This window comes from Saimiri boliviensis, chromosome 10 (assembly GCF_048565385.1).
Source record: "Saimiri boliviensis isolate mSaiBol1 chromosome 10, mSaiBol1.pri, whole genome shotgun sequence".
In the NCBI taxonomy this organism is placed as follows: Eukaryota; Metazoa; Chordata; class Mammalia; order Primates; family Cebidae; genus Saimiri; species Saimiri boliviensis.
In genome coordinates this window covers 9,668,397-9,686,793 of record NC_133458.1, presented here as the reverse complement: position 1 = coordinate 9,686,793, position 18,397 = coordinate 9,668,397, and the positions used below count along the sequence as shown (strand labels likewise).

General features: G+C 45.1%; 1 protein-coding gene across 2 annotated transcripts in view; it reads left to right on the top strand.

The window, feature by feature from the left end:
* The first annotated feature begins 2,598 nt into the window (after window positions 1-2,598).
* Window positions 2,599-18,397, top strand: part of CUL1 (cullin 1) — a 103,779-nt gene continuing 87,980 nt past the window's right edge. The window contains exon 1 of one of the 2 annotated variants that reach the window (XM_039472738.2): window positions 2,599-2,685. The gene's annotated coding sequence lies outside the window, so the exon portion shown is untranslated. Of the gene's footprint in view, window positions 2,686-2,780; window positions 2,958-18,397 lie in introns of those variants that run through there. The other variant, XM_039472737.2, reaches the window with a different exon arrangement.

Sequence of the window (18,397 nt, the reverse complement as noted above, 5' to 3'; positions counted from 1 at the left end):
GGATTACAGGCTTGAGCCACCGCACCTGGTTACTCTTTACACTCTTATGAGGTAGGTATTTTTATCCCAAATTAACAGTTGACTTAACTAGAGCAAAAATTAGTAATTTGAGTTACTGGATATGACTCAAATTTGAGTAACTGCATATAAATCAAGACCCACTAAAATCTAAAACTTGGGCTTTTCCAACTAGTACATCATATTGTCGAATTGAAAGTTCTATTTTATGTCATTGCTTTTGGCCTAATGTTCTAGTCTGCTCAGACTATTTTGAATTTTGATTCTGACATCTATCAAATTAATTATCCCTCCAAACTTTGGGTCATCTGAGAGGGACATCAATTTTGCTGAGCTGGGGGAAAAAGATGGAGGAAGGAGGTTTTAAAGTAGAAAGGGAGCAGCAGGTGGCCTTGACCTGTTAGGTAGGAGGCAAGGTTATCTGCCCAAAGTAAATGCAAATCTGGTTGTTAGGTGGACATAAAAGTCGATGGAATAAATTTGCTGCTAAGAATGATGGTGTGGGCAGGTGGAGGGTAAAGAATAGAAAGGAGTTAAGAACCAGGAATCTCGGAGGCAGTGAGAAGAGGGAGGGTGGTGTGGGTGAACCAAATACTTCTATTAAGGAAAAACGGAGGGCACAGGAAACAGACTAAAGGGAAGGCTGACCCACTCAGCCTTTCTGTTTAGCTGAAGGAAGTCACAGAATAGGAGGCCATACTGAATGATGAGATTGGAGAAGACTGGTTAGGGAATGCGAAGATAAGCTGTTGTCTAAAAAACGCAGATTCCAGGAAGGGGAAGAAATTGGGACATTTTAAAAAAACTCACATATGTACACTGGAAAGCATGGGCCATAGGGACAAACCTTCCATTTTTACTTCCAACCTTAGCATGTGCTCACAAAATAAAGGTGTTAAATACACCTAAGTTTTGACGAGGTTATTTAAAAGTGTAGGATATAAACCAAGAATTTTTCACACCCCAACACCCTGCACAAATGAAAGGATTACATACCTGAGTGACAAATGCATTACTTTTGCAGATACTTAGATGTAGACAAAATACATTTTTTTTTTTTTTTTTTTTTTTTTTGTGACGGAGTCTTGCCCCGTCGCTCAGGCTGGAGTGCAACGGCACGATCTCGGCTCACTGCAACCTCCGCCTCCCAGGTTCAAACAATTCTCCTGCCTCAGCCTCCCAAATAGCTGAGACTACAGGCGTCTGCCACCACACCTGGCTAATTTTTTTTATCTTTATTGGGCGCAGGGGATGTGGGGGGGGGTGTGGTTTCACCATGTTGGCCAGGCTGGTCTCGAACTCCTGACCTACGTGATTCGCCCACCTCGGCCTCCCAAAGTGCTGGGATTACAGGCGTGAGGCACCGCGCCGGGCCAAGACATTTCGATAGAGGGTATCACATAGACCAATGGGATGTTTCTTCTGAGACAAACCCACGTTATGCAAGAAACTGTGGACTCTGGGGACGGCTCTCTGCTCTGACTGAGGATTTCTGTCCCGAGTGGTACTGGAATCTGTGTAGCATTTTAGTTTGGAGGAAACAGAAAGTTACACTCATCACATCTTTTGCCCAGATGACGGTAGGATTCGAAATCCCCCGGGGGTTGTTCGTGGACTGAGCCGCTCGCGTGTGAGCCGTGGTATTAATCAGGCATCCCTCACTAGGTGCAGGGGGCCACCACGCTTCCTCCAGCCCTTGTCACCATAGCAGCAGGTGGCTATTTGTGCTGCCAAAATTAGTATTTAGTGTGAATATTCCAAATAGCCAATTATGAGAGTTAATTTCAAATGAGATGACTTCGAGCTACACGTGAAAACAATACTATTTTACATCATGCCTCATGCCATCCCTATATGTAATCAAAGCCTTCTAGTCTTGATATGTCCTTACAAAAAGACGAAGGGTAGAGTGAATGTCAAAATCTGCCAAACGGGAGTTTGTGAAAGAGTCTGAAGAGGGAAAGCCTAGTTAGGTTTGATCTTAGAAGTGATTTTTAAAAAGAGACACGCAGATAAGCTCGAGTTTTCTGGAGCCGAATCCTAAGGCCTGCAGGTGTTACGGGGGTCGAGAATCAGCTGCAGGTTCCTCGGAAGTCCGCGCCGATTCTGGGCGGCACCTGGCCAGCTCTGACTTTCTGATCTGGGGTGCATCCCCCAGTCCCGGTCGACAAAGGTGCGGAGTCAGGTTCCAGGCCAGCGGGGGGCGGGGGTTGTGCGCACAGGGGACCGGCAGGAGGACTGAGAGCCCCTTTCCTTCGGGGTGCTTCGGGCCCCTTCTCCAGAGGCTGGTGGTGTCCCCGACCCAAGCAGCTCATTCCCGCTGGCGAGGTCCGAAGTGGCGGGAACGGGTCCTCCGCGGCGGCCCCAAGGCGAGGGAGGCTGTAAAACCTGGCGGAGGATCCGGCGCGCCGGGTCGGGGATGGCTCGGGTGTCGGGGGGCAGGGGCCGTGGGCTCGCAGGTAGAAGCGCCCCACGCGAGCGGGGGCCTCGGCCGCAGGAGGGGCGCCCCCGGGGCGGCGGGCGGGCGGGCGCTTTCCGGGCCCCTCCCGCGTCGCGGGCTGGCGGGGCGATGGCGACGACGGTTTCCCGGCTCCCCCGCCCCGGACGCCGATGGCGGTGCGTTCCGGCCCTCCCCCAACAGCTTCTCCCCCGCGGTCGCCGGAGCCGGTGAGGCCGGGAGGGCGGGGAGCCGCGGAGGGAAGGCGAGAGGGCGGAGGTTGCGTGGTGCAGGCGGCGGCGGCGGCGGCGGGAGGAGGAGGGCCGGGCGGGCAGGGGAGGAGGCGGAGGCGGGCTCCGTGTCGCACGCAGCTCCAGGCGGGGCAGCCCCGGTGGCTGAGGGACGCAGCCAGACCTTGGCGGGACGGGGCTTTCGCCGGGGCCCAGGCCCAGCGACCAGGCGGAGGCGTCGCGGGAGCCTTTCGGGCTCCACGGAGATGCGGGTGAGTGTCGGCGGCCGCGGGGCCGAAAGGAGGTGGCGGCGGCGGCGCAGGCCCGGCCCCGAGCCGCGGTGTCGCAGTGACTCGGGCCGCGGCGGCCGAGCCAGGCGCCGGGCGAGGCCTGAGCCGCCGAAACGCGGCCGGGCGGAATGGCGGCCGGGCCGGGGGGCTCGTGGGCGGAGGACGCCGGGGGCGGCAGGGGAGCGAGCGGGGCTGGGCCCTGAGTCACCCCGGACGGGCCGGGGCGGCCAGGCCTGGACTACGCACTGGGAAAAAGCCCGATTCATCGCGCCCAGAGGCGGCGGCCTGCTGGCGCCGGCCCCTTTCCGCGTCGCGACCGGGCTGGGTCAGCGGAGGCTGGGCCGGCGTGGGGCCCCGGGCGGCTCGGGCGTCCGCGCCTCGCCTCGCGGGGCGACCTCCGCGGGACCCCGGGCCCCGCGCCCTTGCCCCTTCGCGCCCTCGCGGCCACGCTCCTCCTCGGCGCCGCTTTCCGGCCGACGCGTGCCCTCCTGTGAGCCCTGGGCTCGCGCGCACGAGCAGCCGCCAAGCCGGGCTTTCTCGCTTTCCGGTTCCCTGCCTGCGGCTCTCGGGTTCCCCGCCTGCATTGTTGCGACCGTGCAGGACGCTATTATTGGGTAACAGTCGCCCTTTTGCCCAGTTGTCCTCGGGGAGCGGGCCGGGGCAGGCGCTCAGGGATGCGAGCCCGGCGGCAAAACCGGACGGAGCCCCCAGGCGCCCGCCTAGCGCTCGCGAGTCGGGCCGGGCCTTGCGCCGCGGCCTCGGCGCGCCCCCGGCCCCGACGGGAGCGCGCGCCATGACCCTGGCGGTAACCCGGCACCCGCAGGCTGCGGGGACTTGGGGTCCCCAGGCTTGGGGTTCGTGCGATTTTTGCCCCAAGATCTGAAAGACCCCTGTTTCTGCCACCCGTGTAATAATTGTGTAGCGCAGTCGTAAGATAATTAAGAAAGAGAGGAATGCTTGTAGACACTGCTTGAAATGAATCCCCAAAGTTAAGGTTTTCTGCCTGGCCGGCTTTGCCAAAGAGAAGATTCTCTTTTCCGACTGGGTCACTTTTGGTTGCTTCTGGTTCGTAGTAGGCGTTAGTGGTAAGTGCGCAAATACTGAATTGCAGTCTACTGAAATATTTATTTGCTCGGTGTAATTGCTCTTTCCTGTAGTAGCATTAAAATCGTCAAAAGTTCTGAGTGGAGTAAACGATCACGCTTTTTGGAATAATCTTAACGAAGCGGCAGAAGAGAAACTAGATTCCTTTTTTACTTCAAGCCATGAGCTTCTAGGACCTAACGCCTCGCAGAAGTGTGTGCAGTTTTAAGTTTAGCACTTCATTTCATGGTGCACCCGAAAATGTACCCAGTTTTTTTAAATCCTGGAGAGTATATTATGTAGTAAAGTATGTAATGATACTGAAAATGTAAAACCAGTCATTTTGTTTGAAAACAATATTTGGGGATGAGATTTTTCTTTGTTTATAGGTTTTTGGATATTAGAAACGTTTTACTTCAGGGTCTATTTGTTGTTTTCCATGGTGAGTCGAAATAGTTGCATTGCATTTCAAATTCCAAAGCATGCAAACACAAGACTGGCTCACTTTAACTCTATTATGCCCATTTTTGGAGGTTTCCGGAGAGTGTTCCTTAAGCTTGAGAGGGATGGCTGAATTGCTTTCTAAATACGTTGAACTTCTTTCCTCATTGGCTTCATCTTTTAAAAACTATTTTATCAAACAGCAAACCAACTTTAGATATGCTGGGGTTTTTCACCAATTTGTAAAAGCTTCCCTCCCTGAGAGCCACATGCTCAGGTCCTTACAGGCAGCCCCACCCCCCACTCCCAATGTGTGTACCACATCAGAAGACTGACACGCATGCCTGAGCTGATTCTGCATGGTTTCCTTAGATATTACAGTTCATTAGACTCTTGCCACTTACTGAATGTTATCTTCTAGCTGTAATTAACTACAATACAGCCTTATTTCACATATATTTCCGACTCTGAATTCCTCCAGCGCAGGGGATATTCCTTGTTTATTTTTGCATCTCCAGAGTGACAGAACTTGGTTATGGTGGTGCCTCAATTGCTTATTTTTGAATGAGTGAGTTTTCTGGAATAATTCTAACTTAGCGTTTGAAAACATGCCCTGATGGTTGGCTACAGAAAACACAGTCGTTGCACTTAAGCCGGTTAAGAATGCAAGCTTTATTACACACTTAAGTAAAATTGATTCTCTCATCCCTCCTTTTCCACTCTCCCTTCCCATTTCTCCACTTCCCATCTCCCCACAGCACCCCAGTATCTAGTATAGGGCCCCAACAGAAAAATACCCAGGTTTTCTATACCTGTGAAGTCCAGGAAAGTGCCAAGAGAGAACAAGTTGTGAAACTTTAGCTTTCTCTCCCCTTAAAACTAGTTTTAAGGTGTGGATTTTTTTTTACTTTTTTTGGAAACACAATCAAACACGATCAGGTTTTTTCCCCCAGGTTGAGTATCCAGCCTTGCCTTTGAAATGAAGCAGTTTGGTAGTTGAGGCCAGCCCTTTGGTTCTGCTGAAGTGGGATAGGAAGTTGCTGTGGGAGGAACCATCATCCCTGGGTCACTGAGGCCCTTTCCTCAGAATGTCATTCCTAGTATACCCAGAGGCATCGTGTCTGTCTTTCAGCATGGCAAATTAAAATGAATGTACATTAAATTGAGGAGTTGTTACTTGCCATTCTTCAAATTAAAAACATTAGGACTGTAAGTACTTATGAAGGTGTTTTGTTTTGTTTTGTTTTTGCTGTTTTAGCCCTTTGTAGGTCCCAAAGCCATGACCTTGAGTCATTCCGGAATAAAATGTCTTTGGGGACTGTCAGCTTCATTTTGAACTTGTCTTTTAGGTATGTCTGGGGAAAAGAGTTAACCATTTGAAGGGCCAATTCTAAGTTTGCCTTGCTTTTTAAAAATATCTGGTAATTTTTCAGTCTGTGTTTGTTTTACCAATAAAAAAATGAACATTAAATGAAAAATAGATCCAATTTGGATAAAAGCTTTATGTTTACTACTGAGGACATAATTTCCTCTTTATAGGAAGTTTCCTGTTTATAAAATGAACATTGAGTAAGCACACTATAAACAGGATTATAACATTTAATGACTTAAGTTTTTTATTCATACATGGAGGTATTTCACTTCTAAAAATTCTGTGATGGAGAGAGATGTCATTTATTTTTGCTTAGGTATAGAGCGTCTTGATTGTGAGAGAAGACATGGAGTCTAGTTCAAGCTTACCTTTGCAGGGCCTACATTTCCTCATTTGTGAAATGAGATGGTTTTTTAATTGACGCTGTTGATTTCCTTAGGCCCTCAAAGTATGTGGATTCCATGGGAATGCCACAGCTTTGAACATTAACAGCATTTTGGAAAAAACAGTCTCAAAGAACATCAAGTATTGTATTCATGTTAGAAAAGCAAGGTTGTGAAGCCAAAGTTTGACGTATATTTTTTCCCTTGGGAAACTTGGACCAAGTAAGCACTGTTCTGCCCTTCCTAGTGTTCACCGCATGCTTCGCTGCTGTTGCAGTTCCATTCAAGATGTGACTCTTTGCCTTTTCTTTCACTGATGGCTCACACATCACCATCTCTGGAAAGCCGGCCCTGATGTCCTGGTCTGGGTTAGGAGCCTTCCCTGGGTTCCCGTGGTGTCCTGCCTTTGTCACTATCACAATATTTAACCTTTTGATTGTACTTGGTGGTTTCTCCCACCAAACTGACCTCCTTTGGGACAGGGAGGCTGTGATAGCATCTGTCCCCAGTGACTAGTGTACTGCATGTGTCAACATTCACGTACATCCTTCCACTGGAAATCCTTACAGTGCCCTCTGAAATGTAGTCACTATGGTTTAACCCACTTTACAGAATACAGGTGAAGAAGCTGAGACTGAGCGGTGAAGGTCAGGGCTAGGAAGATGGTGAAGCCTGGCTAACTCCAGAGCTCAGGCTTTTAACCATATGTTCCCTGAGTGTTTGACTGGTTTATAAAAGGTGGAAGAAGACTAGAAGAGACTAAAGTGAAAAGCTTTAAAGACTGATATCTGATCATTAGGGCAGAATTCATTATGCAGAACTGTGATCTGCTACTAAGAATGAGCTTATTCTTCCTGGTCTTTTAGTAACATTGTGGGAGAGTAATTGGGCACTGATAGCATAGACATGAACAGTTCTGGAACTTTGGGGCTATTGTTAAATTGGGTGTGATGTTATGACTCATTGGCCTTGCAAAAATTTGTAAAACCGTTCAAGACAGTTCAAATCTAACAAGCTGCAATTTTTTTTAAAGCCCTGTGTCAGAAACTACTTTGGAAAGGAGATTGTATGAAATGGGTGCAGCCATTTAAGATATGTATAAAGTGTGTGTGTACTAATGAAGACATTTAAAGTAGTAAAAATGGCTGCCATTTTAGGGAGGTAAACAGGTGCTTTTAAAATATTTTGTCAAGAAAAAATTTAGAAACCAAAAAGCTGCATGGCAATCTCAAGATGGAGAAGGCCTAGATATAGGAACTATAAAGGAAAAGATTTGAGTACTTTAGAGTAATACAACTTCTGTGTTAAAATTCCATAAACAGAATTAAAAGGTGAATGGCAAACAGAAAAATATTGTAACTTAGAAGCAAATTTACTTTCCTTACTGTAAAAAGAGGGCATGTGAACAGCAATAACCAAAGAGGACCCCCAACCCCCGTGGAAAAAAATGGGCAAACTGGTCATTTATAAAAAGAGGAGCAGGAAACATGAAAAAACTTTGAATTTCACTAGCAGTACTTGAAGAAATGCAAATCAGTGAGATACTGTTTGTTTGTTTAAATTAGCATAGATTACAAAATAAGCTACTTACACGAGGGCATGGAGAAATGAGCTCACTCATACCTTACTAGAAAGTGTAATTTAATATGAATTTTAAAGAGCAAAATATGTAACAAAAGCTTATAAAATATGTATACTTTGCAATAGCCATTCCATTTCTAAGAATTTAGTCTAAGAAAATACCAAAAAAATGACTAACGTTAATATTCTGTCCAGGATATGCTTTTATTTAACTAATAGCCTCTTAACAAGCATGTGTTTTCTGTTTTTGGTTTTTTTTTTTTTTTTGCTGTATTAAGGATGATTATTTTAGCATTTATTTATTATTATTATTTTGAGACGGAATCCTCTGTCACCCACGCTGGAGTGCAGTGGCCCTATCTCAGCTGACTGAAATCTCCCCCTCCTGGGTTCAAGCAGTTCTCTGCCTCAGCCTCTCAAGTAGCTGGGACTACAGGCACAAGCCACCACACCCGGCTAATTTTTGTATTTTTAGTAGAGACAGGGTTTCACCATCTTGGCTAGACTGGTCTTGAACTCCTGACTTCGTGATCTACCTGCCTCGGCCTCCCAAAGTGCTGGGATTAAAGGAAGGAGCCAGCGTACCTGGCCCTATTTCAGCATTTAGATCAATCTTTCAACTTCCATAATACTGTATTTAATGAACATTAGCCAGTATTAATGATAAAATAATATAACTTTATAAAACAACATATGTAAGTAATATCTAAAATTTTGTTTGGTGTGTGAGTATATGTATTTTTTAAAAAGATGAAAACCAAAATGTTAACACTTGATTATCTCTGAGCAGTGGGATTATTTTTAATTTCTCTGAGCAGTGGGTTATTTTTAGTTTTTTTATTTTTTCCTTCAACTTTTTGCAGTGCACATGTATTTATAATTCAGTGGATTAATTTATAAAATCAAGAAATCTCAAAACAGAAGCAGGGGGGAGCTACTTGCAAGGAAGACGTTTCTGCTTAGTTTAATGCTGAAAGCACTACGTATTTGCTGTGTGTTGGTGCACAGGGTTAAATGTCTGACTTTTGTAGGGCTCTGTTTCCAGCAGCCAGGTTCTCCTTTGCTGGACTAATTTTCTCATTTGTTTCCCCATATCTTATTCCTTCAAATACTTTAGTCCCCTCATTTAATGCCCTCCACAAAACTGTCCTAATCTCATGAAACTGATTTATGTTTTGATTGTTTATTTTAACACTACATTAGGTACTAATGAATTGTCTTTAATGTGGAAGTTTCTTTTTCTTGGTACTAGTGTGAACTTTCTGTCCTTTTTTGCCTAGTTCACAGCTCCTAATGATAGTAGATGCATTTTCAATTAATGTTTAAAGTTAATGTCATTAGGCTTAAGAATAAGAATCTGCTAAAAATCAGAAAAAATATTTTGGTCCAGTGGGTACTGTAGCTTGGAAAAATCACCAAGGCGACTATCAATTATTTAAGAAATGTATGCTAAATACAAATGCTGGAGGGGGTTCTGGGGGGTGCCTTTACTGTGTCAAAATTAATACGAAAATAGTTACATGTGCCTGATAAGCATCCAAAAGTCAAAAGGCAGGTGGAGGGGAGGAGGCAGCGCTCAGACCTTTTCTAAGGGAAGAAAGGAGGCTTTGGTGAGACTGGAAGGAAACATTTGCAATTCTAGATGGTGTCCATAAACCGACTCTTTGATCTGAAGTGGAATTCAGGGAATAGACAAGGGAAATAGTCATTTCCCCCTCCCCAAACTCCAGGCTTATATTTAGGAACTTGGAGATTTTAGTGTGGGGGATGGTGGAAAAGGAAAATTCCAGACTGATTCTTCTGACTTCTACCATCTTAAATGTTTAAAAGGTTTACTTGCCATTTTATTTTACATGCAATAATAACCCTTAGTCCAGGTTGAGCATCGCTAATTTGAAAATCCTAAATCCTCCAAAATCTAGAACTTTCTGAGTTACCAACATGAGGTGACAAGTGGAACATTTCACCCCTGACCTCATGTGTTGGCCATGGTTCAACTTGTGAGTGCACAACAGTTTATTCGGCCTCCCCAAGGGGAAAGTAAAATTGCCTTCAGGCTATGTGTCTAAGGCAGGCGTGTCCCTTCCCCACAGGCCATCTATCCGCCCCCTCCCCCCAGCCGCACTTCAGGAAGGGGCACCTCTTTCATTGGTGGTCAGTTAGAGGAGCACAGTATGTGGCGGCCCTCCAACGGTCTGAGGGACAGTGAACTGGCACCCTGTGTAAAAAGTTTGGGGACGCCTGGTCTAAGGTGTACACAAAACATCTGTATTCCCGTTTTAGATTTGGATCCCATCCCCAAAGTACCTCAAATCTTCCAAAAGATGAGACAATCCAAAATTCAAAAGACTTCTGGACCCAAGCATTTCAGATGAGGGATACTCAACTTGTGTTCAGTGCTTGGTGTGAGGCAAAGACTTTGCCAAGCATGCTCTGTGACTCCGTCGCTGCTTGCCCTCAGCTTTCTGCTGCTTGATGATGCCTTACATGGGACAGAAGGCTGTCTAATGCAGTCCTGGTTGAGGGTGGACTTTGACATTTAAGAATGTATTATATCAAGGCCGGGCGCGGTGGCTCAAGCCTGTAATCCCAGCACTTTGGGAGGCCGAGGCGGGTGGATCACGAGGTCGAGAGATCGAGACCATCCTGGTCAACATGTGAAACCCCGTCTCTACTAAAAATACAAAAAAACTAGCTGGGCGTGGTGGCGCGTGCCTGTAATCCCAGCTACTTAGGAGGCTGAGGCAGGAGAATTGCCTGAGCCCAGGAGGCGGAGGTTGCAGTGAGCCGAGATTGCGCCATTGCACTCCAGCCTGGGTAACAAATGTCTCAAAAGAGCGAAACTCCGTCTCAAAAAAAAAAAAAGAATGTATTACATCAATCATCAAGTAGAGACTACTGAAATTAGAGTGTCTCCTATTTGATGTGTTGATGAAAGGCTACTTGGGCACCTATGTAGAGTAGGTCCTACCAACAGGGGACCCAAAACACACAGAGGGAAGAAGCATTAGGAATGCTGAGGACACATACTGGAATTGGCTCTTCAGTGATGCCTTTGTTACATGTTCTGTGTATAGGGGACTTTGCCCTATGCAGGGATAGGGGTGTGTGTGTGTGTGTGTGTGTGTGTGTGTGTGTGTGTGTTTAATGTCAGCAGTTTAGCAGGGGCTTGACAGGTGAAACATTGTATGTGTGCTCACTTAATGACATTGTGAAGGTTTTGTTTGTTTTGGTCACTGTTATTTTTACAATGGAGCTTCACTTTACCACTCTACTTGTTACCGCATTTTCAGGATTTTTATTTGCCTATCTGTGTTCTGTGACATGTAAGGTATGGGAATGGGAGGGAAGCTCTATAAATAAACTTAGGAGATGCCAGGTGGCATATTGAAGGGCCTTTACAATCTTAATGTGCTTTACTGTTCTTATAGGGAGATATATGTATATATACATATGTTCATATGTATTAAAAGACACACCCCTAATTTAATAAGAAATTACCTTTGAAGGAAGAAAACTCTCCTACCATATTAAAGAACATGTTTTGTCAGACACATACTGATTTTAAAATCATAGAATGTGGAAAATAAGGTGCCTTGCAGTAGAGATTTGATACGGAGTGAATGGATGTGTTCATTTTTTTCTCTTTGGTAGAGCACTGACGAGCACCTGAAAATACTTGTGGTTCTTTGTAGTACAGTGTGAGACATGCCATAGAGGCCAGGATCCTAATGATTGTGGTTATAAGTTTAGTGTGTAGGAATAATTTTTGCTTCATTCTAGTCCTTGTTTAAATCCTGAATACTATTGGAGGAATCACATTAACAAAAATTTTAAGGCAGGCTGGGCAAGGTGGCTCACGCCTGTAATCCCAGCACTTTGGGAGGCTGAGGTGGGTGGATCGCAAGGTCAGGAGATCGAGACCATCCTGGCTAACACCGTGAAACGCTGTCTCTACTAAAAATACAAACAATTAGCTGCACATGGTGGCGCACACCTGTAATCCCAGCTATTCAGGAGGCTGAGGCAGGAGAATTGCTTGAATGCAGGAGGTGGAGGTTGCATTGAGCCGAGATCGCACCACCACACTCCAGCCTGGGCAACAGGTTGAAACTCTGTCTCAAAAAAAAAAAATTAAGGCATATGGGAGACAACAAAATCAAAGCCTGTGTGATTTACATCTTATTGGTGGTGTCATGTTGAGAACAGTTTTTTATTATTTTTTTAAATTATTTTAGTTCCAGGGTTACATAAGCAGGTTTGTTGCATAGGTAAATGTGTGCCATGGTGGTTCGCTGCACCCGTCAACTCATCACCTTGGTGTTGAGCCCGGCACGCATTAGCTCTGTTGCCTGATGCTCTCCCCCATCCCTTCCCCGACAGGCCCCAGTGGGTGTTGTTCCCCTCGCTGTGTCCATGGAGAATGCTTCTTAAACCTGTACAACAATGGTTTAACTACAAAGTTGTTTCACATTTTTTCCTTAAAAATGTAAAACTTTCTGGTTTTAAAAGCATCTCAGTACTTCTCTTGAAGGCTCTCTTAGATTTGTACTTGATTTAATAGATTGGTTTCTTGCATTTTGAATTCATGATTTCCAGAGGGTGGACGCTGTTCTCATGATGGTCTTGCGTTAGATTAATTTGGGAAACATCACCAGGTCTGTTCTCCAGAGTGTTTGGCCCCTTCTGACGAAAGGCCACGTTACCCATTTCCAAGCCTGGTGGACCAGGTTACCCTTCTTTTTTCTTGGGCGACCTCTTGAAGTTAGGGTTCCGTGTAGAATATTTGCTGTTCTAGTTCATCTTATCTTTTCTAACTCTTCAGGAGCACTCAGGAGATAGCTTTAACTTGATCCTCTCTTCTAGTCTGTTTTGCTTTGGGGATTCTCAGTTTTATTCAGGCTAAGCGATTCTCAGCAACTTCAGCTGAGTGCCTTCCAGTCCTGCTAATAGCCCTCAGGGCTTTTCCATCTGATGAACCTGCCCCTACTTCCAACTTGGCTTTCCCCATCCTGATCTCTTTTTTTGCTCCCTAGACCATATCCGGCGTCTCTATTGCTAGCATTATATCAGAGACAAGTAAAATATTTGTGTGTCTGACTTGACTTTTTTTGTTTGTCCATATTCAGTGATCTACCAAATCTTACTAGTTACTCCACCATAAACAAATGCTGTGTGTTTATACCTTCCTCTTTGGCCCTGCAGTCACCAGCTTCATTCTGCCCTCACACTTGGGGATCCAGTGTGCTGCTGATTGCTGCTTTGTTCAGGACTTGCTCAGCTTCCTTGACTACAGAGGCTCTCCAGGGCAGGTATTGGGCCACCAGCATTTGGTAGAGGGGACTCAGCTCCTCGTCTTTGACAACCCTTCACCACAGCCTTCCTGTCTCATCTTCATAAGCTTTCAAAAAATCCTGAAGGTCTAGCTATACGTATAATGCTAACAGGCTTTTTTAAAAAACTGGCTCTGCTGCATTTCGCACTTGAAAGTAGCTGGATGTTGGTTCTGGGTATATGTCTCTATCTCAGCTCTTCAAACTGGGAATATAAGTTCTAGTAACAGTGTTTTGCAAAATTTCAACAAAGCAACCACTTTGTGGAAGTTCTTTTAACTTTGAGGTTTTACCATAATCAATTATAAATGTTGGAATTTTTCTATTGTTAAGGCTAGTTTTATGGAAAACTGAATAAAGAATTCACTGATGATAACCAGCAAACCATATATTACACTAAAGTTTTGTTTCGAAGGTATGGATATTGTGGAAGATGAGTGTCCACATTGCTTTTTATGGTAAACATATAGGTGACTGTGTATATATGTAACTAGGATAGTGATTCCCTTAATAGTTGTAGGAAAAGTGATTCTAAAAAGCATTTTAAGGCAGGCTGGGCGAGGTGGTTCACTCCTGTAATCCCAGCACTTTGGGAGGCTGAGGTGGGTGGATCACAAGGTCAGGAGATCGCCTCTCTTGGCGACAGTGAATGAAACTACAGTTTCACATTAAAAAGAGTACTGTCCCACCAAAAATACAGAGGGGGATTTGCTTTACTGACAATTGAGTACAGGCTAACGTGAGTATATGCACATACATACTCTGTGTTCTGTGTGTGTATGATTTGGCCAAAAAAAGTCCTAAAATGTGCATCTCTTTATTCCATTGTATTTATAGTTTTCAGAAGTTGATTTATTTGCTATTTTGTTGTATACATTTTATTCCAGGAAACTGAATCAAGTTTGTGAGCTTCACGTCCTTTAAAGTATTACGTAGAGTTCTTGATGATAAAACTATGGGGATAATCTGGATTTTGTAGTGTTAGTGTTCTTTACCTTTTTAAAAATATTAACTGTATTTTCAACTGGGAACATGGATTTATGGTTTTCAAAATAAGCTACTTGAAGGGTAAGCTTAAAAAGCTTGCTTGAGAAAATACACAGGTTAATGAGATAAATTATCTGAGATAAAAAATGCGGACAGCCTAAGTTTAGTATGGAAAGTCTCAACAGTAGTCTGTCCATATTTTTTATCTCAGATAATTTACCTCATTAACCTGTGTATTTTCTCAAGCAAGCTTTTTAAGTTTACACCGCTAGGGTTGTGACAGAAATCAGTAAATCAGTAGCAATCTTAACACGCAAGATATTCTTTTTTTTTTTTTTTTTTGAGATGGAGTTTCACTCTTGTTACCCAGGCTGGAGTGCAATGGCACGATCTCGGCTCACCGCAACCTCCGCCTCCTGGGTTCAGGCAATTCTCCTGCCTCAGCCTCCTGAGTAGCTGGAATTACAGGCACGTGCCACCATGCCCAGCTAATTTTTTGTATTTTTAGTAGAGACGGGGTTTCACCATGTTGACCAGGATGGTCTCGATCTCTCGACCTCGTGATCCACCCGCCTCGGCCTCCCAAAGTGCTGGGATTACAGGCTTGAGCCACCGCGCCCGGCTGATATTCTTTATACTTACTTAAGGTCTGGGTTTTGCCAGTTACAGTTGTTCACACCTGTAATCTCAGCACTTTGGAGGCCGACTGGCTGGATCGCTTGAGCTCCTGCATTTGAGACTAGCCTGGGTTCCATAACAAAACCCTATCTCTACAAAAAATTAAGATTAGCTGGGTGTGGTGGCTCCCACCTGTGGTCCCAGCCGCTTGGGAGGCTGCGGTGGGAGGATTGCTGAGCCCCGAGAGGGGGATGTTGCAGTGAGCCGAGATGGCACATTTCATTCCAGCCTGGGTGACAGAGTGAAAGCCTGTGTCAAAAATAAGTGAAATGGGGCATGGTGGCTCAAGCCTGTAATCCCAGCACTTTGGGAGTCCGAGGAGGGTGGATCATGAGGTCAAGAGATCGAGACCATCCTGGTCAACATGGTGAAACCCCATCTCTACTAAAAATACAAAACATTAGCTGGGCATGGTGGCGCGTGCCTGTAATCCCAGCTACTCAGGAGGCTGAGGCAGGAGAATTGCTTGAACCCAGGAGGCAGAGGTTGCGGTGAGCCGAGATCGCGCCATTGTACTCCAGCCTGGGTAACATGAGTGAAACTCTGTCTCAAAAAAAAAAAAAAAAAGGGGGGGGGGGCCGGGCATGGTGGCTCACGCCTGTAATCCCAGCACTTTGGGAGGCCGAGGCGGGTGGATCACGAGGTCAAGAGATCGAGACCATCCTGGTGAACATGGTGAAACCCCGTCTCTAATAAAATATGAAAATTAGCTGGGCATGGTGGCGCACGTCTGTAGTCCCAGCTACTCGGGAGGCTGAGGCAGGAGAATTGCCTGAACCCAGGAGGTGGAGGTTGCAGTGAGCCGAGATTGTGCCACTGTACTCCAGCCTGGCACCTGGCGACACAGTGAGACTCTGTCTCAAAAAAAAAAAAAAGTGTAGGTTTAAATTATTGTTGATGCTTTTGTGTCTCTGCCCTTTAACAATAACCCCCCAAACCCACCACTCTTAGGGTAACAAATAAATACAAGTTGTACAGACCATGAGGGAAATTGACTAGAAACTTTTGTAACTACACAGAAAGGCACATCTTGATTAGGGGCATTTCTATAAAAACTACGAGCAAATGCAAATGTCTAGAGGCTTATCACTGTTTCAGAATAATAAGCAAAGCTGATGCTACAGATTTTACCACATTTTTTTTTTTTTGGATGGGGTTTCACTGTTGTCGCCCAGGCTGGAGTGCAATGGCGCCGTCTCAGCTCACTGCTTGGTGTTTTTTTGTTTTTTTTTTTGAGACGGAGTTTTCGTTCTTGTTACCCAGGCTGGAACGCAATGGCGCGATCTCGGCTCACCGCAACCTCCGCCTCCTGGGTTCAGGCAATTCTCCTGCCTCAGCCTCCTGAGTAGCTGGGATTACAGGCACGTGCCACCATGCCCAGCTAATTTTTTGTATTTTTAGTAGAGACGGGGTTTCACCATGTTGACCAGGATGGTCTCGATCTCTCGACCTCGTGATCCACCCGCCTCGGCCTCTCAAAGTGCTGGGATTACAGGCTTGAGCCACCACGCCCGGCCACTGCTTGGTTTTCAAGCAATTCTCCTGCTTCAGCCTCCTCAGTAGCCGGGATTACAGGCACCTGCCACCATGCTTGGCTATTTTTTGTATTTTTAGTAGAGACAGGGTTTCACCATGTTGGTCAGGCTGGTCTCAAACTCCTGACCTCAGGTGATCCGCCCACCTTGCCTTCCCAAAGTACTTAGATTACAGGCATGAGCCATTATGTCCAGCCCACATTTTCTCCTTTATTATAGGTATGGCCAGACTGTTTTGAGACAGAGTGGGAAGCAAAATTTAAAAAGTCCTCTCCCCAAAAGAACCATGTCTCTTGTTGAAGGTTATCGAGTGACAGATTTCTATGAGCTCAGAAGACATACTCAAATTTGAGAAACTGTTTTTCCAAATTATTTATTCTTGACTGGTTTAAAGCCCAGGTTTAAATACACACTTCTCTGCATGTATGTTTCTCCCCATACCCTCTTCCCAGTGTTTATAATTTTGGAAAATACTAAAGAGTTCTAAGTACTTGATGTTGTAATAGCTAGTAAGGACATTTTCAACAAGATGCTTTTTAGCAAATGCTGCATTGAACATATATGCAGAGAACCGGTGGAATCACAGGTGCAGTGGGTGACATTGATCACTGTGAGCCTTGAGTGGCCCCGGGACCACTGGGGACATGTGTCAGGAGCATCTTACCTGAAAGAGGTATCACTTAACTGTGCCCAGTTCCTTTAGGGGGATGGATAAAGTGGTTGTCTTTAAAACACAAAACATAAAAGCCCTAAATCAAATAAACAGCATGGTAGCACCCTTTCTCCTTTTGAACCAGTTTGTAATGAAATGGAAAGTGTATTTGAAGGTTTGCTCAGCTAGGGAAAGTTGCTGATCAGAATTTTTGACTCAGGGTTAAATTATCTTAGTTGAAAGAAAAATAATGAAAAGAGGTGTTCTTATTGGCGAAAAGATTCATGTTCACTTAGTGATAACACTAGCTTCCAAAATCTGCTTGTTGAGCAGATACGTATTCAAGGGCTCACACTCAACGGCAGGGCATACCGTTCACCACACATGAGGAAAATTTGGAAATTAGTTGAATAGGATTGTGGGAACTGTGAGTTGAGATTTTTCATTTGATTGGGAGTTAATAGCATTTGTGGCTGACTAAGGGCATCCTTTACGGAAGTGGTCCTCGTGTGCACGGCTCACTGGAAGAGGGAAAGACCCTCCAGGTGGTACACATCTGGCCTTCCGTGCTCGGTGGCCTGGAGCACCAGTGTCTACAGGCCCCCTAAAAGGAGGGCAGAATGGCTTGCGCTTTGTATCTTTGTATTTGTGTTGGGCTGGCTTCTGAAAATACCATAGTGTGAAGACAGAAGAGAAACTTCTTGGATGCTGATGTGCAGTGAAAGCTCTTCAGTAGCGGCTTTTCCAAAGTCAGTGGATTTCATACAACAGCAGCCCATTCATTCACTAGAAAGAGAGCTAGGAAGCCCTGTCAAGCTGGTGTTTTAAAGTATTCTGTTATATATTTCATGTTACAGTGAAAGAGTCATGTGAATTTTGAGATAGAGTGATACTTCAAGGAAAATTTGAACTCTGTCACAGCTTAGGCTGGATCCCCAGCTCTGTCCCAATACAAAGAAATCCTCCACCCTCTGCTGAAAGATACATTTTGGTGGTAATTTTGGAGAAGCATCACTTCTGTGTCATCAGTTATCACATTTATTGTGGCATTTTTAGACAACATTAATATACATCATTTGACTTTAAAAATAAGCATGACTGGTTTAACATTTAAGGACTATCTTAGGAATTTCATAGATATTAGAAACCCTTTGTAGTAGTGTTAACATGAATAGTAAGTAGCAAATGCGTGTTTCAGGGACTCTGCTAAGCATTTTATTTTCATGACTCACTTATTCCCCACAGCCACTTTATACAACAGGTACTACAGTATTATCCCTAGTACAAATGATGAAATACAGGCACAGAAGTTAAGGAATCTGACCAAGCTCACACTGCCAGTGACTTGTGGAGCCAGAACTGTGAAGTTCAAGAGAC